Source organism: Amyelois transitella, chromosome 20 (genome assembly GCF_032362555.1).
Source record: "Amyelois transitella isolate CPQ chromosome 20, ilAmyTran1.1, whole genome shotgun sequence".
NCBI classification, from domain to species: domain Eukaryota; kingdom Metazoa; phylum Arthropoda; class Insecta; order Lepidoptera; family Pyralidae; genus Amyelois; species Amyelois transitella.
In genome coordinates, this window is record NC_083523.1 from 6,698,124 (window position 1) to 6,719,358 (window position 21,235).

Sequence of the window (21,235 nt, forward strand, 5' to 3'; positions counted from 1 at the left end):
GCGGAGATTAATGGTGCCTATGTATAAGCATAGAATAGTGTTCGACGTGATTCTTTAATTTGACATAACTTTTTTATTTATGAACCGATTGACATGAAACAAACACTAAAGCATAACTGAAGCATACCACAATATATTCGTGAAAACCGCATCCAACTCGGTTCAGCCGTTTCTGAGATTAGCGTGAACAGACAAACAGACAAACCGACAAACAGACAAACCGACAAACAGACAAAAAAAAAGTTAATTACGTTTTTGGGTTCGACATCGACATAACAATAACCCCTGCTATTTTTTTTATTTTTATTTTCAATGTACAGACAGCACTTTTCTACAATTTTATTATATGTATAGATAGATTTCAATTTTTATTTTCAATGTACAGACAGCACTTTTCTACAATTTTATTATATGTATAGATTGTAATTTACCTATCTAGTAACAATGATCGACGTCGTTCGTTGACCGGAACAGGCGTTAAAAAAAACAATATACTACCGATTCCCATGGGAAACGGATGTATTCCCGCGGTAAAAAGTAGTCTTTATGTTGCGCCAGGCTCTAAAATATGTCGGTACAAAATTTCAATCAAATCCGTCAAATAGTTGCGGAGATTAATGGTGCCTATGTATAAGCATAGAATAGTGTTCGACGTGATTCTTTAATTTGACATAACTTTTTTATTTATGAACCGATTGACATGAAACAAACACTAAAGCATAACTGAAGCATACCACAATATACTCGTGAAAACCGCATCCAACTCGGTTCAGCCGTTTCTGAGATTAGCGTGAACAGACAAACAGACAAACAGACAAACCGACAAACAGACAAAAAAAAAGTTAATTACATTTTTGGGTTCGACATCGACATAACAATAACCCCTGCTATTTTTTTTATTTTTATTTTCAATGTACAGACAGCACTTTTCTACAATTTTATTATATGTATAGATAGATTGTAATTTACCTATCTAGTAACAATGATCGACGTCGTTCGTTGACCGGAACAGGCGTTAAAAAAAACAATATACTACCGATTCCCATGGGAAACGGATGTTTTCCCGCGGTAAAAAGTAGTCTTTATGTTGCGCCAGGCTCTAAAATATGTCGGTACAAAATTTCAATCAAATCCGTCAAATAGTTGCGGAGATTAATGGTGCCTATGTATAAGCATAGAATAGTGTTCGACGTGATTCTTTAATTTGACATAACTTTTTTATTTATGAACCGATTGACATGAAACAAACACTAAAGCATAACTGAAGCATACCACAATATATTCGTGAAAACCGCATCCAACTCGGTTCAGCCGTTTCTGAGATTAGCGTGAACAGACAAACAGACAAACCGACAAACAGACAAACCGACAAACAGACAAAAAAAAAGTTAATTACGTTTTTGGGTTCGACATCGACATAACAATAACCCCTGCTATTTTTTTTATTTTTATTTTCAATGTACAGACATCACTTTTCTACAATTTTATTATATGTATAGATATAGATGTACAGACAGCACTTTTCTACAATTTTATTATATGTATAGATTGTAATTTACCTATCTAGTAACAATGATCGACGTCGTTCGTTGACCGGAACAGGCGTTAAAAAAACAATATACTACCGATTCCCATGGGAAACGGATGTTTTCCCGCGGTAAAAAGTAGTCTTTATGTTGCGCCAGGCTCTAAAATATGTCGGTACAAAATTTCAATCAAATCCGTCAAATAGTTGCGGAGATTAATGGTGCCTATGTATAAGCATAGAATAGTGTTCGACGTGATTCTTTAATTTGACATAACTTTTTTATTTATGAACCGATTGACATGAAACAAACACTAAAGCATAACTGAAGCATACCACAATATACTCGTGAAAACCGCATCCAACTCGGTTCAGCCGTTTCTGAGATTAGCGTGAACAGACAAACAGACAAACAGACAAACCGACAAACAGACAAAAAAAAAGTTAATTACATTTTTGGGTTCGACATCGACATAACAATAACCCCTGCTATTTTTTTTATTTTTATTTTCAATGTACAGACAGCACTTTTCTACAATTTTATTATATGTATAGATAGATTGTAATTTACCTATCTAGTAACAATGATCGACGTCGTTCGTTGACCGGAACAGGCGTTAAAAAAAAACAATATACTACCGATTCCCATGGGAAACGGATGTTTTCCCGCGGTAAAAAGTAGTCTTTATGTTGCGCCAGGCTCTAAAATATGTCGGTACAAAATTTCAATCAAATCCGTCAAATAGTTGCGGAGATTAATGGTGCCTATGTATAAGCATAGAATAGTGTTCGACGTGATTCTTTAATTTGACATAACTTTTTTATTTATGAACCGATTGACATGAAACAAACACTAAAGCATAACTGAAGCATACCACAATATATTCGTGAAAACCGCATCCAACTCGGTTCAGCCGTTTCTGAGATTAGCGTGAACAGACAAACAGACAAACAGACAAACCGACAAACAGACAAACCGACAAACAGACAAAAAAAAAGTTAATTACGTTTTTGGGTTCGACATCGACATAACAATAACCCCTGCTATTTTTTTTATTTTTATTTTCAATGTACAGACAGCACTTTTCTACAATTTTATTATATGTATAGATAGATTGTAATTTACCTATCTAGTAACAATGATCGACGTCGTTCGTTGACCGGAACAGGCGTTAAAAAAAACAATATACTACCGATTCCCATGGGAAACGGATGTTTTCCCGCGGTAAAAAGTAGTCTTTATGTTGCGCCAGGCTCTAAAATATGTCGGTACAAAATTTCAATCAAATCCGTCAAATAGTTGCGGAGATTAATGGTGCCTATGTATAAGCATAGAATAGTGTTCGACGTGATTCTTTAATTTGACATAACTTTTTTATTTATGAACCGATTGACATGAAACAAACACTAAAGCATAACTGAAGCATACCACAATATATTCGTGAAAACCGCATCCAACTCGGTTCAGCCGTTTCTGAGATTAGCGTGAACAGACAAACAGACAAACCGACAAACAGACAAACCGACAAACAGACAAAAAAAAAAGTTAATTACGTTTTTGGGTTCGACATCGACATAACAATAACCCCTGCTATTTTTTTTATTTTTATTTTCAATGTACAGACAGCACTTTTCTACAATTTTATTATATGTATAGATAGATTGTAATTTACCTATCTAGTAACAATGATCGACGTCGTTCGTTGACCGGAACAGGCGTTAAAAAAAACAATATACTACCGATTCCCATGGGAAACGGATGTTTTCCCGCGGTAAAAAGTAGTCTTTATGTTGCGCCAGGCTCTAAAATATGTCGGTACAAAATTTCAATCAAATCCGTCAAATAGTTGCGGAGATTAATGGTGCCTATGTATAAGCATAGAATAGTGTTCGACGTGATTCTTTAATTTGACATAACTTTTTTATTTATGAACCGATTGACATGAAACAAACACTAAAGCATAACTGAAGCATACCACAATATACTCGTGAAAACCGCATCCAACTCGGTTCAGCCGTTTCTGAGATTAGCGTGAACAGACAAACAGACAAACCGACAAACAGACAAACCGACAAACAGACAAAAAAAAAAGTTAATTACGTTTTTGGGTTCGACATCGACATAACAATAACCCCTGCTATTTTTTTTATTTTTATTTTCAATGTACAGACAGCACTTTTCTACAATTTTATTATATGTATAGATAGATTGTAATTTACCTATCTAGTAACAATGATCGACGTCGTTCGTTGACCGGAACAGGCGTTAAAAAAAACAATATACTACCGATTCCCATGGGAAACGGATGTTTTCCCGCGGTAAAAAGTAGTCTTTATGTTGCGCCAGGCTCTAAAATATGTCGGTACAAAATTTCAATCAAATCCGTCAAATAGTTGCGGAGATTAATGGTGCCTATGTATAAGCATAGAATAGTGTTCGACGTGATTCTTTAATTTGACATAACTTTTTTATTTATGAACCGATTGACATGAAACAAACACTAAAGCATAACTGAAGCATACCACAATATATTCGTGAAAACCGCATCCAACTCGGTTCAGCCGTTTCTGAGATTAGCGTGAACAGACAAACAGACAAACAGACAAACCGACAAACAGACAAACCGACAAACAGACAAAAAAAAAGTTAATTACGTTTTTGGGTTCGACATCGACATAACAATAACCCCTGCTATTTTTTTTATTTTTATTTTCAATGTACAGACAGCACTTTTCTACAATTTTATTATATGTATATTATATGTATATTATATGTATAGATTGTAATTTACCTATCTAGTAACAATGATCGACGTCGTTCGTTGACCGGAACAGGCGTTAAAAAAACAATATACTACCGATTCCCATGGGAAACGGATGTTTTCCCGCGGTAAAAAGTAGTCTTTATGTTGCGCCAGGCTCTAAAATATGTCGGTACAAAATTTCAATCAAATCCGTCAAATAGTTGCGGAGATTAATGGTGCCTATGTATAAGCATAGAATAGTGTTCGACGTGATTCTTTAATTTGACATAACTTTTTTATTTATGAACCGATTGACATGAAACAAACACTAAAGCATAACTGAAGCATACCACAATATACTCGTGAAAACCGCATCCAACTCGGTTCAGCCGTTTCTGAGATTAGCGTGAACAGACAAACAGACAAACAGACAAACCGACAAACAGACAAAAAAAAAGTTAATTACATTTTTGGGTTCGACATCGACATAACAATAACCCCTGCTATTTTTTTTATTTTTATTTTCAATGTACAGACAGCACTTTTCTACAATTTTATTATATGTATAGATAGATTGTAATTTACCTATCTAGTAACAATGATCGACGTCGTTCGTTGACCGGAACAGGCGTTAAAAAAACAATATACTACCGATTCCCATGGGAAACGGATGTTTTCCCGCGGTAAAAAGTAGTCTTTATGTTGCGCCAGGCTCTAAAATATGTCGGTACAAAATTTCAATCAAATCCGTCAAATAGTTGCGGAGATTAATGGTGCCTATGTATAAGCATAGAATAGTGTTCGACGTGATTCTTTAATTTGACATAACTTTTTTATTTATGAACCGATTGACATGAAACAAACACTAAAGCATAACTGAAGCATACCACAATATATTCGTGAAAACCGCATCCAACTCGGTTCAGCCGTTTCTGAGATTAGCGTGAACAGACAAACAGACAAACCGACAAACAGACAAACCGACAAACAGACAAAAAAAAAGTTAATTACGTTTTTGGGTTCGACATCGACATAACAATAACCCCTGCTATTTTTTTTATTTTTATTTTCAATGTACAGACAGCACTTTTCTACAATTTTATTATATGTATAGATAGATTGTAATTTACCTATCTAGTAACAATGATCGACGTCGTTCGTTGACCGGAACAGGCGTTAAAAAAAACAATATACTACCGATTCCCATGGGAAACGGATGTTTTCCCGCGGTAAAAAGTAGTCTTTATGTTGCGCCAGGCTCTAAAATATGTCGGTACAAAATTTCAATCAAATCCGTCAAATAGTTGCGGAGATTAATGGTGCCTATGTATAAGCATAGAATAGTGTTCGACGTGATTCTTTAATTTGACATAACTTTTTTATTTATGAACCGATTGACATGAAACAAACACTAAAGCATAACTGAAGCATACCACAATATATTCGTGAAAACCGCATCCAACTCGGTTCAGCCGTTTCTGAGATTAGCGTGAACAGACAAACAGACAAACAGACAAACCGACAAACAGACAAACCGACAAACAGACAAAAAAAAAGTTAATTACGTTTTTGGGTTCGACATCGACATAACAATAACCCCTGCTATTTTTTTTATTTTTATTTTCAATGTACAGACAGCACTTTTCTACAATTTTATTATATGTATAGATAGATTGTAATTTACCTATCTAGTAACAATGATCGACGTCGTTCGTTGACCGGAACAGGCGTTAAAAAAAACAATATACTACCGATTCCCATGGGAAACGGATGTTTTCCCGCGGTAAAAAGTAGTCTTTATGTTGCGCCAGGCTCTAAAATATGTCGGTACAAAATTTCAATCAAATCCGTCAAATAGTTGCGGAGATTAATGGTGCCTATGTATAAGCATAGAATAGTGTTCGACGTGATTCTTTAATTTGACATAACTTTTTTATTTATGAACCGATTGACATGAAACAAACACTAAAGCATAACTGAAGCATACCACAATATATTCGTGAAAACCGCATCCAACTCGGTTCAGCCGTTTCTGAGATTAGCGTGAACAGACAAACAGACAAACAGACAAACCGACAAACAGACAAAAAAAAAAGTTAATTACGTTTTTGGGTTCGACATCGACATAACAATAACCCCTGCTATTTTTTTTATTTTTATTTTCAATGTACAGACAGCACTTTTCTACAATTTTATTATATGTATAGATAGATTGTAATTTACCTATCTAGTAACAATGATCGACGTCGTTCGTTGACCGGAACAGGCGTTAAAAAAAACAATATACTACCGATTCCCATGGGAAACGGATGTTTTCCCGCGGTAAAAAGTAGTCTTTATGTTGCGCCAGGCTCTAAAATATGTCGGTACAAAATTTCAATCAAATCCGTCAAATAGTTGCGGAGATTAATGGTGCCTATGTATAAGCATAGAATAGTGTTCGACGTGATTCTTTAATTTGACATAACTTTTTTATTTATGAACCGATTGACATGAAACAAACACTAAAGCATAACTGAAGCATACCACAATATATTCGTGAAAACCGCATCCAACTCGGTTCAGCCGTTTCTGAGATTAGCGTGAACAGACAAACAGACAAACAGACAAACCGACAAACAGACAAACCGACAAACAGACAAAAAAAAAGTTAATTACGTTTTTGGGTTCGACATCGACATAACAATAACCCCTGCTATTTTTTTTATTTTTATTTTCAATGTACAGACAGCACTTTTCTACAATTTTATTATATGTATAGAGTATAGATTATCAGGTCAACCTAATAGCCTCACATGTACGTATAACTTCGTAAGAATTTTCTTTCAACTCCTAACCGTTGAGGAGTTGTACCTTCCATCATCAGCTCATTCACATGGGATGATGACTATTAGACGCAAATACTTAAACAGATCTATGAAATTGTCAAAAACGTAATTGCCTGTAAATTTGAGGTTTGCCCTTGATTTCCCTGGAATACCATCATCAGATCCTGACTAGGTAACAACGGGACCAACTTGAAAGTATACTCTACCGAACAAAAAAAGAATCACGTAAATCGGTTCATAAATCTCGGCGTAATCGGTATGCATAAATAAAACACCCGAATTTTATTTTCTATTAACTATCACGAGTTGTCTCGATGCTCGATTGATGGCGTTGGCATCGAGATAGATCGCGCTATGTTTCGTTACCGTCATTTAGCTAGGTAGCGTAAAATATTTTAATTTATCGTGTAATTTTAGCAGCGCCCCTAGCGGACATACGCGAAACTACATATTACACACTACAAATATTTTGATTTGAAATTATTATTCGTGTGATTCATTAACTTTTAACTTGACTTATTTAACTTATTTTACTCTCTATTTGAATAAAATAAATATTTATATAATTTACTTAAAACATAATATTAAGATCATTAAAAAACGCTATATATAACCGAATTACACGTGGGCGAAGCCGCGGGCGGAAAGCTAGTGTATCTATAATAATAAAAAATTGTTGTTATCTTTCAAAAAATAATTTTTATATTTTATAATAACTTACATGCCTATGAGGTATAATTTAATATATTTCACTTTTCCGTTGAACTCATGATTTTCCACTCTTTGCGTTTATTTGGTCGCAAAAATAAATAAAATAAAAAATACTTTTTAATTAACATGTACACATAATATGTTTTCACCCTTATTCAAACAAATACTCGTCTCTTCCAATCAGTTTGTGTGGTCATATGCTAATGAAACCGAGTGTCCAGTCGCTATCAGCTTATTAAATACTCGTAATCTTTTAAAACCATACAGGTTTAAACAAATTAATATCGACATGAGACTGCTATGAAAGTCATTATATATTCATAGTTCTATTACTATTGATAAGTTGATATCTCGTGTAATTAACAAGGAATATGGATGGAATGAGTGGTTTATTTTGATTAATGATTCTTTAGAATTAAAGACATTCTTTTTATATAAAAGACAACGGCGTTTAGTTATTTTGCATCCATATCATTTTCTATTGATTTTCTGAAATCACTTACTCACTCATCTTTAGGAGTTTCTTCATCTTTCTCCTCCACAGTAACCCAATGGCCACTTGCGACCATCTTTGCCTTGACATATAAAATCACACCTCTTTCCGGAAGAGGTAGGCTGAGACTACATCTTTCTAATTGTCATTATCCCTATACTCGTATGCTTTTTTCAAGCTCGTCGGTTTCAGGTACTCTCTGACCTGACCTTGTCTGTTCTGTCCCTGATTTGATCAAAGTATGTTCGTTGATCAGTTTTTTCCTGCAAGGTCTTAGGTTAAAGATATCTTTTATATACAGACTGTAGGTATCCCACAATAGGCTACGAGAAACAGTCCTCCCTCATGGTCCCTTTAATGGAACAAAATTCTGGGACCACGAGAAAACAGCGTATTCGCCAAATGGCCCTTTACAGAAATAAATACCTGTCTTTTTAATCAACCAAATATAATTTAATTCCAAATCAAGCAACAAAATTAATCACACCATTTAAATTAATACTTCTTAACATATGGCAAAATGCTAGTAAATTAACTCTCTTCAGACATTTATTTGCGATTAATCTTGTACCTCCACTAACAAGTCGCAGGCAATCGCACGCGTCATCGATGATAAGCCTCATTAGTGGAAGTCCTAACTTCATCAGCCCGACGCTCAACCAGTAAGTCTAGATTCGTTAGGTGCCTTATCAGAAATACTAGGCCTTTTTGTTTCATTTATATTTCAATAGTTTTCGCCCGCGGAAAAATTATCCATAGTAATTTACCGAAAAATGTTTTCACCAAATTAAGTATATTAGATTCCGTTCTATTAACGCAAAAAAATACATTACGTGTACTTTTATCGGGTCCACACAAAGTAATAAAAAATAAAACATTCACCATCAAATTGATCACTAAGTGTTTTAAGTTATGTATTGATTAGATAATGATTAGTAGAAGACATTTAGCTTATTAATATTAAGCTATTTAGTAGTAACTAAAAATAATTCTTGTTCTCTAATACTTTCATCTTTATCATATTCTTCCTCTTCCAACAACACCTTCATTTCTTCTTGTATTTCATCACCGGATTGTTTTTTACATACTTTATAAATTATATAACGAAATATGGACACAACTACAACACTTACAATTAAGGAAATTATCACCCAAAAAACGGAGTCTAGCGGAGTTCCATACTCATCTTCAATTTCACTTTCATATACTTTAAATTTGAAATAGGCTTCAGTAGTCGACGGCACATCATTAAGTAAGCTATCATTTATATCCTTTGCTAAATCATGAAACACAGTGACGCCAAGCCAAACAGCAAGATCAGCCCTCCCTATTTGATTTAGTCTTCGTCCAATTATATCATGAGATTTTCCATAACCTCCCCATTTTTCCTTATTATTGTTCCAATTTATAAGAGCTTTACAGCAATTGAAGGTCTTGGACTGAGAATGATTTTTGAAATCCCATTCGTTTGGAAGGTCATACGATGTGAAATGCAGACAGGCGTAGAGTCTTTGACATTCTTGCGAGGTCAAATGTCTAGAAATGTATTTAAAGTGTTTCAATCTCGTGTCAATTGTGCATTTTGAAGGATATCGTGAATTTAATATTATTGCGATCAAAAGTTGGCTTGTAAATTTTATATCCATATTTTTTATGTTGGTACTTTATTGGATCCTGTAGTTTTTACACTGTTAATCTTACGATTTGACAAATGGTTTCTGACTGTGTTGAAGATCTCTGACAGTTTCTTTTTTTTATACAGTGTGTTACACGAATATTAATTTCGAAACTGCCAGACAAGCTGAATTACGAAACCGAACTTAAAACTTACAACTTTTTCTTTTTATTTCTATGAATTACATACATACATAAACTCACGCCTCTTTTCTATGAATTACCATGGTAGTTATTATTAATATTCTTCTTCAAAAAACTTGAGTGAAGTTCGTACTTCATAAAAACGAAATACAAAATCAGTAATACGTTCGAATCATCTTTAAATAAAAAAAAATGGTACTTTAGAACTCTATCGAAAAAACATTAAGAACATTAGCTCTCTTAAAGGAACAGACAAAAACATTGCTCAGAAACCGCAAGTCACTGATGTATATTGCCACTGTAGTTTTTATAACTTTAGTATCATTAGTACTTAATATATTCGTTTCTGTCCGAAAGTTTCTTAAGTTCAGCTTTTTGATAGATTGTTCATATTTGAATTTCTTATTGAAAAAAGTACCTTTGTTTTATAATTTTTTCTTTCGTATCATAACCTATTCTCATTTTATAGTAGTAATTGACCATCTAGGAACATTTTTCCAAAAAAAAATTATTAAATATATCAGCATAAAAAATGTAAAGTACAGATAAAAAATAAACCATAACCCGAGGTCTCACGAATAAGCTAAAACAAAAGTCATAGCACAAAACAAGCCAATTAATCAGAATAAGGCTTTCCCCATCAATTACTGACCAAAACTCGCGCATTACGCTAGTACGGTCACCAAAACCATCGATCACACAATTATAATTATACTACATGGAACCAATCACAAACTATTTTCAACTGTAATTACATAAGATTAGAGTCGTTGTTAACATTGTAGTTTTGAAGAATATGTATGTAATCCATTTCTGTATGGCACAGGTCTAATCACAGAGCATTCCATGCCACAAAACATCATGATCATTGAACATCATTATAAAATGAGAATGACAAAAGAAGCTTGTGTAACTGCTCAAAATATATGCTCCATTTAGTATCGATAGCATAAAAAATCCGAATATTAATTTCAACTTTATTTTATGATTTATCAATTGTCCCTTCTGTGGTTTCCTAAGTACTTAGGTAAAAATAAGATGCGGAGACGGTTGAAATATAGATCGGCCCTTCAGATATATTTATATGTACTTTCTGTTTTTTACTGATAAGTATGATAATTTCTGTCCAATTATTATGAAAAAATACATACCTACAGTTATTTGATCATGTAGGTATTCACCATGAAGAATTAAATTCTTATAGAAACATAACCTCAGGGAAATCAAGCTAATTCAGTAAATCATGATAAATTTAACAATAGGCATTATGCTTTATAGATGTCGTAATCATTACTGAGTAAACAAGTGGGTAAAAATAATATAGAACTGTATTATACCTATTTATACGAGTGCAAAACCATATTTTTTGTTCAATTATGTAATACTTCCCATAATCTATATTCCGTTGCTAACGGTACCGATCAGCTTTAGCGCACTAACCTTATTCCATATTACAATAATGGCTTTGATCATTTCTAAGCGCAAAACATTCCACGCAATCATACAAATACATTACGACTTAGACATTTTCTCAAATACCAAATACAATAATTGCGACTGATAGTATATTATACGATACATTAAACAGAATCTCGATACTAAATGTTAGCATATTTACTTTAAGCGTGCAGATATTCTTAATACTAAAAACGCGGCAGACCAGATTATTTAGAAAGAGCAAAGTAAATACTTATTAAAAGTCAGTAACCATGTCTACTTGAATACTAAGTGAAACTGAATAAACTATAGATACTAATATGATTAGGAAATAAAATTAAAACTTTTTGGATTTGTCGAACTGAACTTGGCCTTAAGCAAACAAAAAAAAATTGAAAAGGTCGATAGTAATATTAACCACATTGTGAGGTTCGTCATCGGCCTTTTTATATCAAATAATAGTTCATTCAGTGTGATCTTGAACGCACAATAATTCTGTGTGGAAATATTGTGGTGAAAGAAATGAATTAGGACGTATGTGTTCATGTGTACGTACTGTATTGTTGTGTGCGTGTATGCTGTAATGTTTGTATGAGATCTCTCCGGTTCACAAGAATCCATGGGTATATCGCTTTCCTATCTTTGTGTGACGTCAAGCCGATGTGCTCCGTTTCCATACATAAAATTAAATTTCCTAAAAGCGTACGCAGAAATGTCAATCTTTTCACCTCTCCGCAATCCGCAATTTCCGCAACATATTCATCAAATTTATTCAAATTCGTAGAATATTCACTTTAATTTGTCAATTTAATGATTTGTCGACTACACACGGTCAACGGAAGAAATCAACAATAAAATATAGCCAATTGCAAACTTTATCACAAAAATCTGACCTCTAGTGGCTTCAAATTTCCCAGTTCCCATCGTGACTTGGCTGTCAGATATATATGACTACAGCAACCTTTGCCTTGACACTCCTGACACCAAGTATCACTGCCCTTGTAATAACATACTTATCTAACAACTATTACTTAATCTTAAAAAGTTTAATATTGAAATCATCGACATAAACAAGAAATCCTTCGTAAATGTGAAACGGCAAAACGGAAATGATTTCGATGATCAATAATTATGATCTGTGGTCAAAAAATATGTAATGTTAATAATTTTAATACATTTGGTAACACTGTGTACTCATACTCACAACTGTATACCTAAATACATTATCTAGGTTTCGTAATGTTTCATCACAAAAACTTATCATTTATGGGGACATAAAGTTTTAGCTCTAACTCTAACTTAGACATACTTACATACAATCAATCACGTCAATATATATATCTTACGGGGTAGACAGAAACAACAGTCCTAAAAAGACTAAAGGGCCGCGTTCGGCTGTAGGTATGTTGATTTAGACAGGAATGTCAAAATCACTAAATAATCTACTAGAACATTATTTAGGAATGATGTTTTAAGTTTCAGAATTTAAACTAAAACATTAATATTCAAGAATTTTTACCTCCGAGAATTACTCTTTTATTGCAATATCTTTAAATTTAATCTTTGGTAGTAATGTAAACAGCATTAAATTGATAGCAATGGGTTCATCGAGACAATGCGCTCATGTGCGCAGCAGGACCTTTCCGATTCCAGCTAAATTTACATCTCCAGTGAGCATTTATGCAATCGACAACGCGAATACGAGCCATTTACAGATATTACCCCAGGCTAATAGCAACTATACGTAGCACACAACATATGTACAAATAATGACTAAATTACAACTTTAGCGAAATTTCATCCATTGTTAAGTCTCTAGGTCTAATAACTTATTATTGACCACAATTACAAAGAAAAAACCGAAATCAATGATATTATGAATCGAATTAAACTATTGAGCAAAAAGCCACATAGAGACATATCATTTGGAACTATTCTCACGGACACTATAAAAATCGAGTACCAATTATACGGAACCTCTTGAACTGACACGTAGGTATATTAATTCCAATAATGACCATTCGAATGAGGCTTCTTTCGTCACAGAACGTATAGAAAACATCAAATACATATAATTAGAGGCATCTATAAACTACGGTAATTGTGATTCGTCTTCTTTAATTATGAACACCGAAGGTCTGAGAATAGTGCCTTGTGTAACACCAACATTTATGTTGAAGGTAATATGGTCAATCAAGAATATGTTTTTAGATTTTGCACGACAAATTATTATCTATCAAACCTTAATTTTGACTTTGAAGATACAATATTGTTAATTTCTGCCACTTATATCTCTATCTCAAATAATTCAAACTATTAACAAAATGATTCACATAAAATCGGATAGATATTTGAAATATTGACATAACCAAGAATATAGATAACAGACATAATAAAACCCGAGGCCCACTCAAAGAGTCTTCGGGCGCTGCCTTATTTAAATTAAGCCACTCATACACTTTATGCGCAGCAAAAACATTGAATGTGGCATCGTTAACCGGTGCCGGAGATGCATTTATTTATGAAAATGTAAATTCATCTGATTGTAATAACAAAACTGGCGAGCGCACTCTATATTAAGATGTATTATTTGCATGTTTCTTGAGAACGTGTGACTGTATTGCGGTAAACTACATGTTCTGTTTGAATGGACGGTTTGTGTAAGCACCAAGGTCGGATAGGTTTCAGAATGTTTGTATAAAATTGTACATACATACATAAAATCATAGGGTATTCAGAAATACATATATTGTCATTTGCCACGGTCCTTGTATAGTCCACTTCTTTTTCTTCATCCACATTCATCATAATGCAATCTCCTCGGTTTAACGCTACAGACATTGAACCCGTACAGTTGGTCTATCAAAACGCAAAAGTCCATAAGGATCCATAACGTGCCACAGATTAAAATATTTTTTGTAATCGTGACGCGTTGGTTTGGTAGTAGTGTCGTGATCGCTCGCGGCGTGGCGCGTGGACAGTAACCAAACATGATTATTAAGTAGGTAATAATAATAATAGACCGACCAATTCATTATAGGTCCCACTGGCTACTGTTGTACATTTTGATGATGTACAGTCAGCAACAAAAATTTTAAGACAAGTCGTTATTATATTGTCATTTAATTTATAAGTCCTACACAATTGATGAATTTTGACAAAAACCATTTAAACCAGATTGTCCAGGATAATAATAAAAATTATAGGCCATTCCATAACAGTATGTGACTGTTAACCAATGTTCCTATAACTGAAGACACTACAGCCTCTTATAGTGGCGGAGGATGCAACCGGGAACAAGCTAATATGAGAGAGAGATCGTCTCTTGTTATAATGGCAAACAAAAAGCTCTCTTAGTCTACAACAATTATGATCTCTTGTAACGAAGAAGAAATGCTTGATGGAAAAAAACTTATAAATAATTCCAAAGACGAATAAAAGAGATTTTATAGATCTTCTACTATTGAAAACTATTTGAGTTTAACACCATGTAATATTTAAGTTATAATATTTGCAAATTTAGTATAAAAGCAGTCGGTCAATACATTCATGTTTCTTTCCTAGACAAGTGAAAACCGTCACAAAAAATTAGATCTATTGAAAACAAAGCCCAACTAAAAGCGGTATTATTTTATCGTTGAATAATTGGAATCGTGACGTATGCCCTGATGGCAAGTTCGTGAGTGTTCGTGACTTCGGCGCGTGCGCATAGTGACCAATTTCACACCGACCACCACACGACTGGGAGCGGTCAAAAAACTTGTATTTTAATTTGATTAGCTGCTATTGAAGTTTTTTATTTGTAGGAATCTAAACACCTTTATTCTACGAGTAGGTTTCTTTTGACACTCAATGTAAAGGAGAGTGTAAAACTTCATGCACCTCTTGAGTAACAATTTCTGAGCTTGCTTTTTCAATAACCCTATAGATATATATGCTCTTACAATTTTTGCACGACTGTACTTTACGAGTATATAAAAATGTATGAAACTGTTAATTCAAGTAGTTTAAGGTTTTTAAGTATATCAGTTTTATTGACAAAGGAATTTGTAAGGCTGTAACAAAATACAGGGAAGGACACATTGCTTAAAACTGCCGAGATGCTTGATTGTTAATGCTCATTTTTATGCTACTGTACTCGTATATGGATCCTCCTGAACCTGATGGATGCGTAAGTCTCAATCAAGCCCTAGATAACAACTTGGGCTTAGTACCATCAAAATTCAGAAATTATGTATAATTACACTGAGGAACCCCCCTGTCCTATCCGCTTGGTCCTATTAACAGCAAATTCTAGCAAGGTACAACTTGCTGAAAGTTAAACCTTAAGTAGACTCCTCTAGTGGAACTATTGATCGTCATCACGACCAACTGTACAGCTCAACAGGACCTAATAAGTTCTTCGCCCTGCAGACGTGTCAACAGCCCACGACTCGTGATCATACGGTAACCACTATAAATATATAAAAACGAAACGGAGGTGTGTACGTCGACGTAACGTATCGTGACTTACAAACTCGTGACTACTCTGACCAGACTTGTAAAAAGTATTGCTTCTGGCGAAATGGTTTGTTTTGTTTCCAGATGATTGTAACGGCCTTCTTGATCAGACTTGTTCACAGCCACTAAATTCTTTTTGAGACTAGTAATTTAATACTCATCTATTTCTATTTAAACCATCGTCTTCCCCTTTTACTGCAATATTCTTACAAAAGTTTGTGTTTATTTAGACTACTTACACTCTTGGAATTGCCACTCGGAATAGATATGAAACATTTTGCAGAGATCGGATTACTACAGTAGTTTTCTGTCTTTTTCATTTAACTATTTCTAGATCATAATTTGAAGCATTTCAAACAACCTTACAATATCATTCATCATTTTAAAAAATAAGTAATAATGCGGTTTATTATAGAATTATTAGCTAAACAACTAAACTGATTTTGTGTAGAAATCACCACTTAACCAGTTGCAAAATGCGCTGTCGCTTTGTGAAGCTGAACACAATAATATAGTATTAACTTCATTAGTTTATCCCACACTCCATTATTTCGTTACATTTCAATTGTATCTTATATCTTCACAATAACTTACAATTTAAAATGTCCTTTCAGAATTGTCACAAATAACAATCTTGTAAGAACTTTATGTAGATTAGAATGTAATGCAGAAAGTTTAACTGTCACAATGAACTGTCTGATACATTTCTAACTAAGCTCATAATCTCGTAAGGAGTTTGGGGGCGAAATGAGAGCTAGTAATTGAATCGCATGTTAGGCATGTTTTCAGTGGAGCAAATTTGTATCATTCAGCCGAACCTTTGAGCCATTTTGAGGTGTAATATACGTATGTAGATTTTGGCCACCCTATCGATTTTTGCGTCGACGATTTTTGCGTCGAAGGTAGCTTTAAGCCTTTTTGAGATGTTATATAAGTATGTAGATTTGGGCCATATTATAAATATGACAAAATTACTAACAACTAATGGTATCGATTAATATATTAATAATATAATTCATAGATATAATGGAGAATAAGAGATAGTGACAAGTTGCTAGTCCGTCCACTATGAGTCTTCTTTAACTTACTCCTGCCTATCTCTATTCTTATCCAGTAATGCATTTTTTAACTTTAATTTATCTATCAATTTCGAGATACTGCTGGTGCTAAAAAATCACAAACGTTTCATTTAAGGTTAGAAAGTAGTTCATTGTCCACATGTGACTTGGCCTGATGGAATGGTTCCGAATCAGAATGAGATAATAAGTCACGATCGATCGCCCTGCAATGTCATATAGCTCTGTTGAGAGATTAGGAATTAGGTTAATTAAGATGTAAGCGGTAGCGTTATCACTGAATTAAATTTATTTGGTCCACTCTCCCATGCCTAGTCAACGGAGCAGCCAATGGTATGAATTTGGGTAAAAGGCGTGTTTGACTAAGAATTTTTGAAAATCTTTCTGAAAATGGGGCTCATATCCTTGTGATTTATCAGTACAGTGTCGAACTTGACAGTAGATTATTACGTCTAAAATAAGTTGCGTAGATCTGATAGAATTTTCGCACAACACAGAAGTGAACATCGACAAAAAAAATCGAGGAAATTCCACGTTTTATTAACTTATGTCTCATCCGCTTATATTTTGACCCGTATCCAAATCTGTGCCGTACGTTTGGGCGTATCGGTTATTGGCCCGTAATCGGCTCGTATCCGGCTAATCTATCGTCATTACGTTTTGTCCGGTGGGCGGTACACAGTCCTCGTTTATAATTTTTAATCTCCGCGAGAAAGATAATTGTATCTCTTGTGAGATTTATAATTTCGAGAATTCTTATATAGACATGTTAATCTGTAGGATATAAAATATTGGAACTTGCATTATAGTAATAACGAATTCGTTCTAGCACGTGTACAGTTCATAGTTTCAAGATAAAAAAGAGGCGGGTATTTCTTACATAACCCGCCTCTTTTATATTTTGAAATTAAAAAGGTATCCCAGCGTTGTTAGTTCTTTGACTTGGTGCAGTGAATTACATGGTTGTGCTGGTTTCGGTATTATTCTCTCGACCACACATATATTCCCGTGGAAATTACCGAAAATTAAAGCACCTTTGGACCACATAAGGACCTACATGTTTTTTTTCTAATATGTTTCTGTTAAGGTATTTTTTAACATAAGTTTCTTACTTAAAAATACAACTACTCCATATTATCTTTATATAGATAGGCTTATAAACTTGGGATGCCTCTTGCAGGCGATGGCCTAGCTCCATCACTATTAGCAGCGTCACTATTTGAATTTCAACCCATTATAAAGTCATACAGCTGTACGTGACCTTTCAATGTATTCAAGACTGTTCCTATTCAAGACGGTTCTGTCTACCCGGCGGAGGATAGACTATATATGTATATATATATATAAATGTTAAACATTTTAATAACGTGTTTCCCGTGCCAAGTGCCGTGTGGTTCGCAGCACCAATACAAAAAAGAATAGGACCACTCCATTTCTTTCCTATGGATGTCGTAAAAGGCGACTAAGGGATAGGCTTACAAACTTGGGATTCTTTTTTAGGCGATGGGCTAGCAACCTGTCACTATTTGAATCTCAATTCTATCATTAAGCCAAATAGCTGAACGTGGCCATTCAGTCTTTTCAAGACTGTTGGCTCTGTCTACCCCGCAAGGGATATAGACGTGACAATATGTATGTATTTTTATAACATAACACTTATCATATAACTTTTGCTCTATTTGAAATACGATATAATCTGATCCACCAACATTAAAGCGTAGCTTGTTAAGTAGATTAATCTTTTTACGCAATATATTGCGCTATTCTTTACTCTTTGTTTCGCTATTCATAGTTGTTACGTTTTATTTGTGTGTATGATTTTACATTTTAAAATAACAAGACGATACTAATGATGTGGTTTCTAAATAGCAAATTTTAAGTTAATTTCGTATTTGGCTAGCATCTGTAGCTAGCATCATAGTCATTTTCGCAGTTCAATCAAATAAAAATGTATCTGTAGACTTAGAAACTATAATTAATTGTTATAAAGTACATAGAATATATTCATAAAATTTTAAGAATTTACTATGATAGATTAAACTTCTTACCCATGGATATCGTAAAAGGAGGCGACTAAGGGAAATAAACTTAACATTCTTCTTGTAGACGATGGGCTAGCAACCTGTCACGCAGCTGCATTTGGCCTTTCAGTCTTTTCAAAACTGTTGGCTCTGTCTACCCCGCAAGGGATAAAGACGTGAATATATATTTGCATGTATGTATGATTGCTTTCAAGCTTTAGCGAGTAGAATATTATGCTAGCTTTGTCTAGAAATACTTCCTTAGCAGATTCCCAAGATTAAGACAGTCAATCCTGTATATCGTATTGAAAATCGTCTCCAATACCTATCGTAATATTTGATCAGTCATACAATGACATAGTGATATCGCGCACGATGCAACATTCTCAACAAATAACAATATTGACGGAGCCCTCTCCGGGTAAGCTCAAACAACAGCTGTTTTATTTGACACTTCACTGAATGACCATGAGATGGTCACTGAGATTATGTGGAGAAATAATTTTGTCTGGCCGTGTGAAAAGGAATATTATTTATGAACCATAATTCTCGTTGTATTCATAAAGTTTGCACAAAAATTTAAAGAGTAAAGAGATGATAAAATCAATTAACAGGCTGCTAAACTTGAGATTCTCCTTTTAGAACGTGGCCTTTTAGTTTTTCGAGATTGTTCGATCTGGCTTCCCCGTAAGGGACGAAGAAATCGTTATTAATATGTATTTTACGTATGTCAAAGAGACACATACATATCTTTATCCCTCATTAGATAGATTCTTTTGCTCATATTTTCTTTTTTTTTATTTTGTACTCTGCCATGTGACGTCAAAATTAAATATGGAATGGATCATCGTGAAACAGCCACCAAAGAAGTTGCCGCTGTATAAATTTATTACCAATAAAAGTTATTAATTACATTTATTGCTGTATTTAAAACCCACACTATGAATACAGGCGCGAACGGTTCAATACAATATATCGACCAAGGCCATTTTGTTCCGGATTGAACATCAGCAGTTACAAATTAAAGAGAGCAACAGACAGAAGACCATAAATCATGTACTTTTTCGTCGTACGTACGTACATACATTCGTACGTACAATCGTCATTCTTTCCTGGTTAATGTGGAATTTCCCGGAATTTAATTGTAACTACATGTATTTAAATGTCACTGCAAATATAGTGGGGGTTATATATATTTTTTGTAAGTAGGCAATATTTGTATGTATGTAACGCGATAATTTTAGAGCCGTTGGCCTGACATCTCTATGAGACAGAGACATCTTTTGCCTTGCTACGATCTCTGCATACTTCTTTCGCTTCATCCCCATTTATAACTCACTTCATGCACGCGTGTCTAATTTTATAAAGGTATGTTCGTCAAGGCCACATACTTTTAACGCTCCCGTTCATACTTTGTACATCAGCTTGGTTAAATAATAAAGAATAGGACCACTCCATCTCTTTCCTATGGATGTCATAAAAGGCGACTAAGGGATAGGCTTATAAACTCGGCATACATTCTAAAATGGAACAATCTATTCTCTAGTTACTTTATGACGTCAGTGAACGGGTGAACTGTGAACTCGTTCCTCTATACTATTGTTGTAAAGAATGTCATTGTGCCCCGCCTTAACGGGTGTCAAAGTTGAAGTGTTAAAAAAAAGTTAAGATATATTGCGGCCTTGGTTTGTCTGGTCGGGCATTTGAAGTGCAAGAAAGTTTGGTTTTAAAGCTGGTTAGATTTGAAGGTGATTAAAATACTTTATATATCCAATGGTTGCATAATTTTATGACATTAAAAAAAGGAATGGATAGAGAATAGAAGACTATAATAAGTTATGTCTGGAAGAAAAGAGGGAAGGTACTTAGCAGTTCTTGACACAAAGTGAATTCGTTGTTTTAATATGGGTAGTATTAATCTATAAATATTACCAAAGACAAACCGAGTAATAATTAGAGATAGAATATATAGAAGACGAAACAGAAAAACGTAATCCTCAAAACAGATTCGACATGCCATTAAACAGCTTCTCTTTCGAAATTACTAAACCTTCATATATTTTTGTAAACACATTCAACTGT

At 34.1% G+C, this 21,235-nt stretch overlaps 1 protein-coding gene across 4 annotated transcripts in view; it reads left to right on the forward strand.

Annotated features, from left to right (window-relative positions):
- Positions 1-21,235, forward strand: part of LOC106131618 (PAS domain-containing protein cky-1) — a 151,964-nt gene that overhangs the window by 99,203 nt on the left and 31,526 nt on the right. The window lies entirely within an intron of this gene.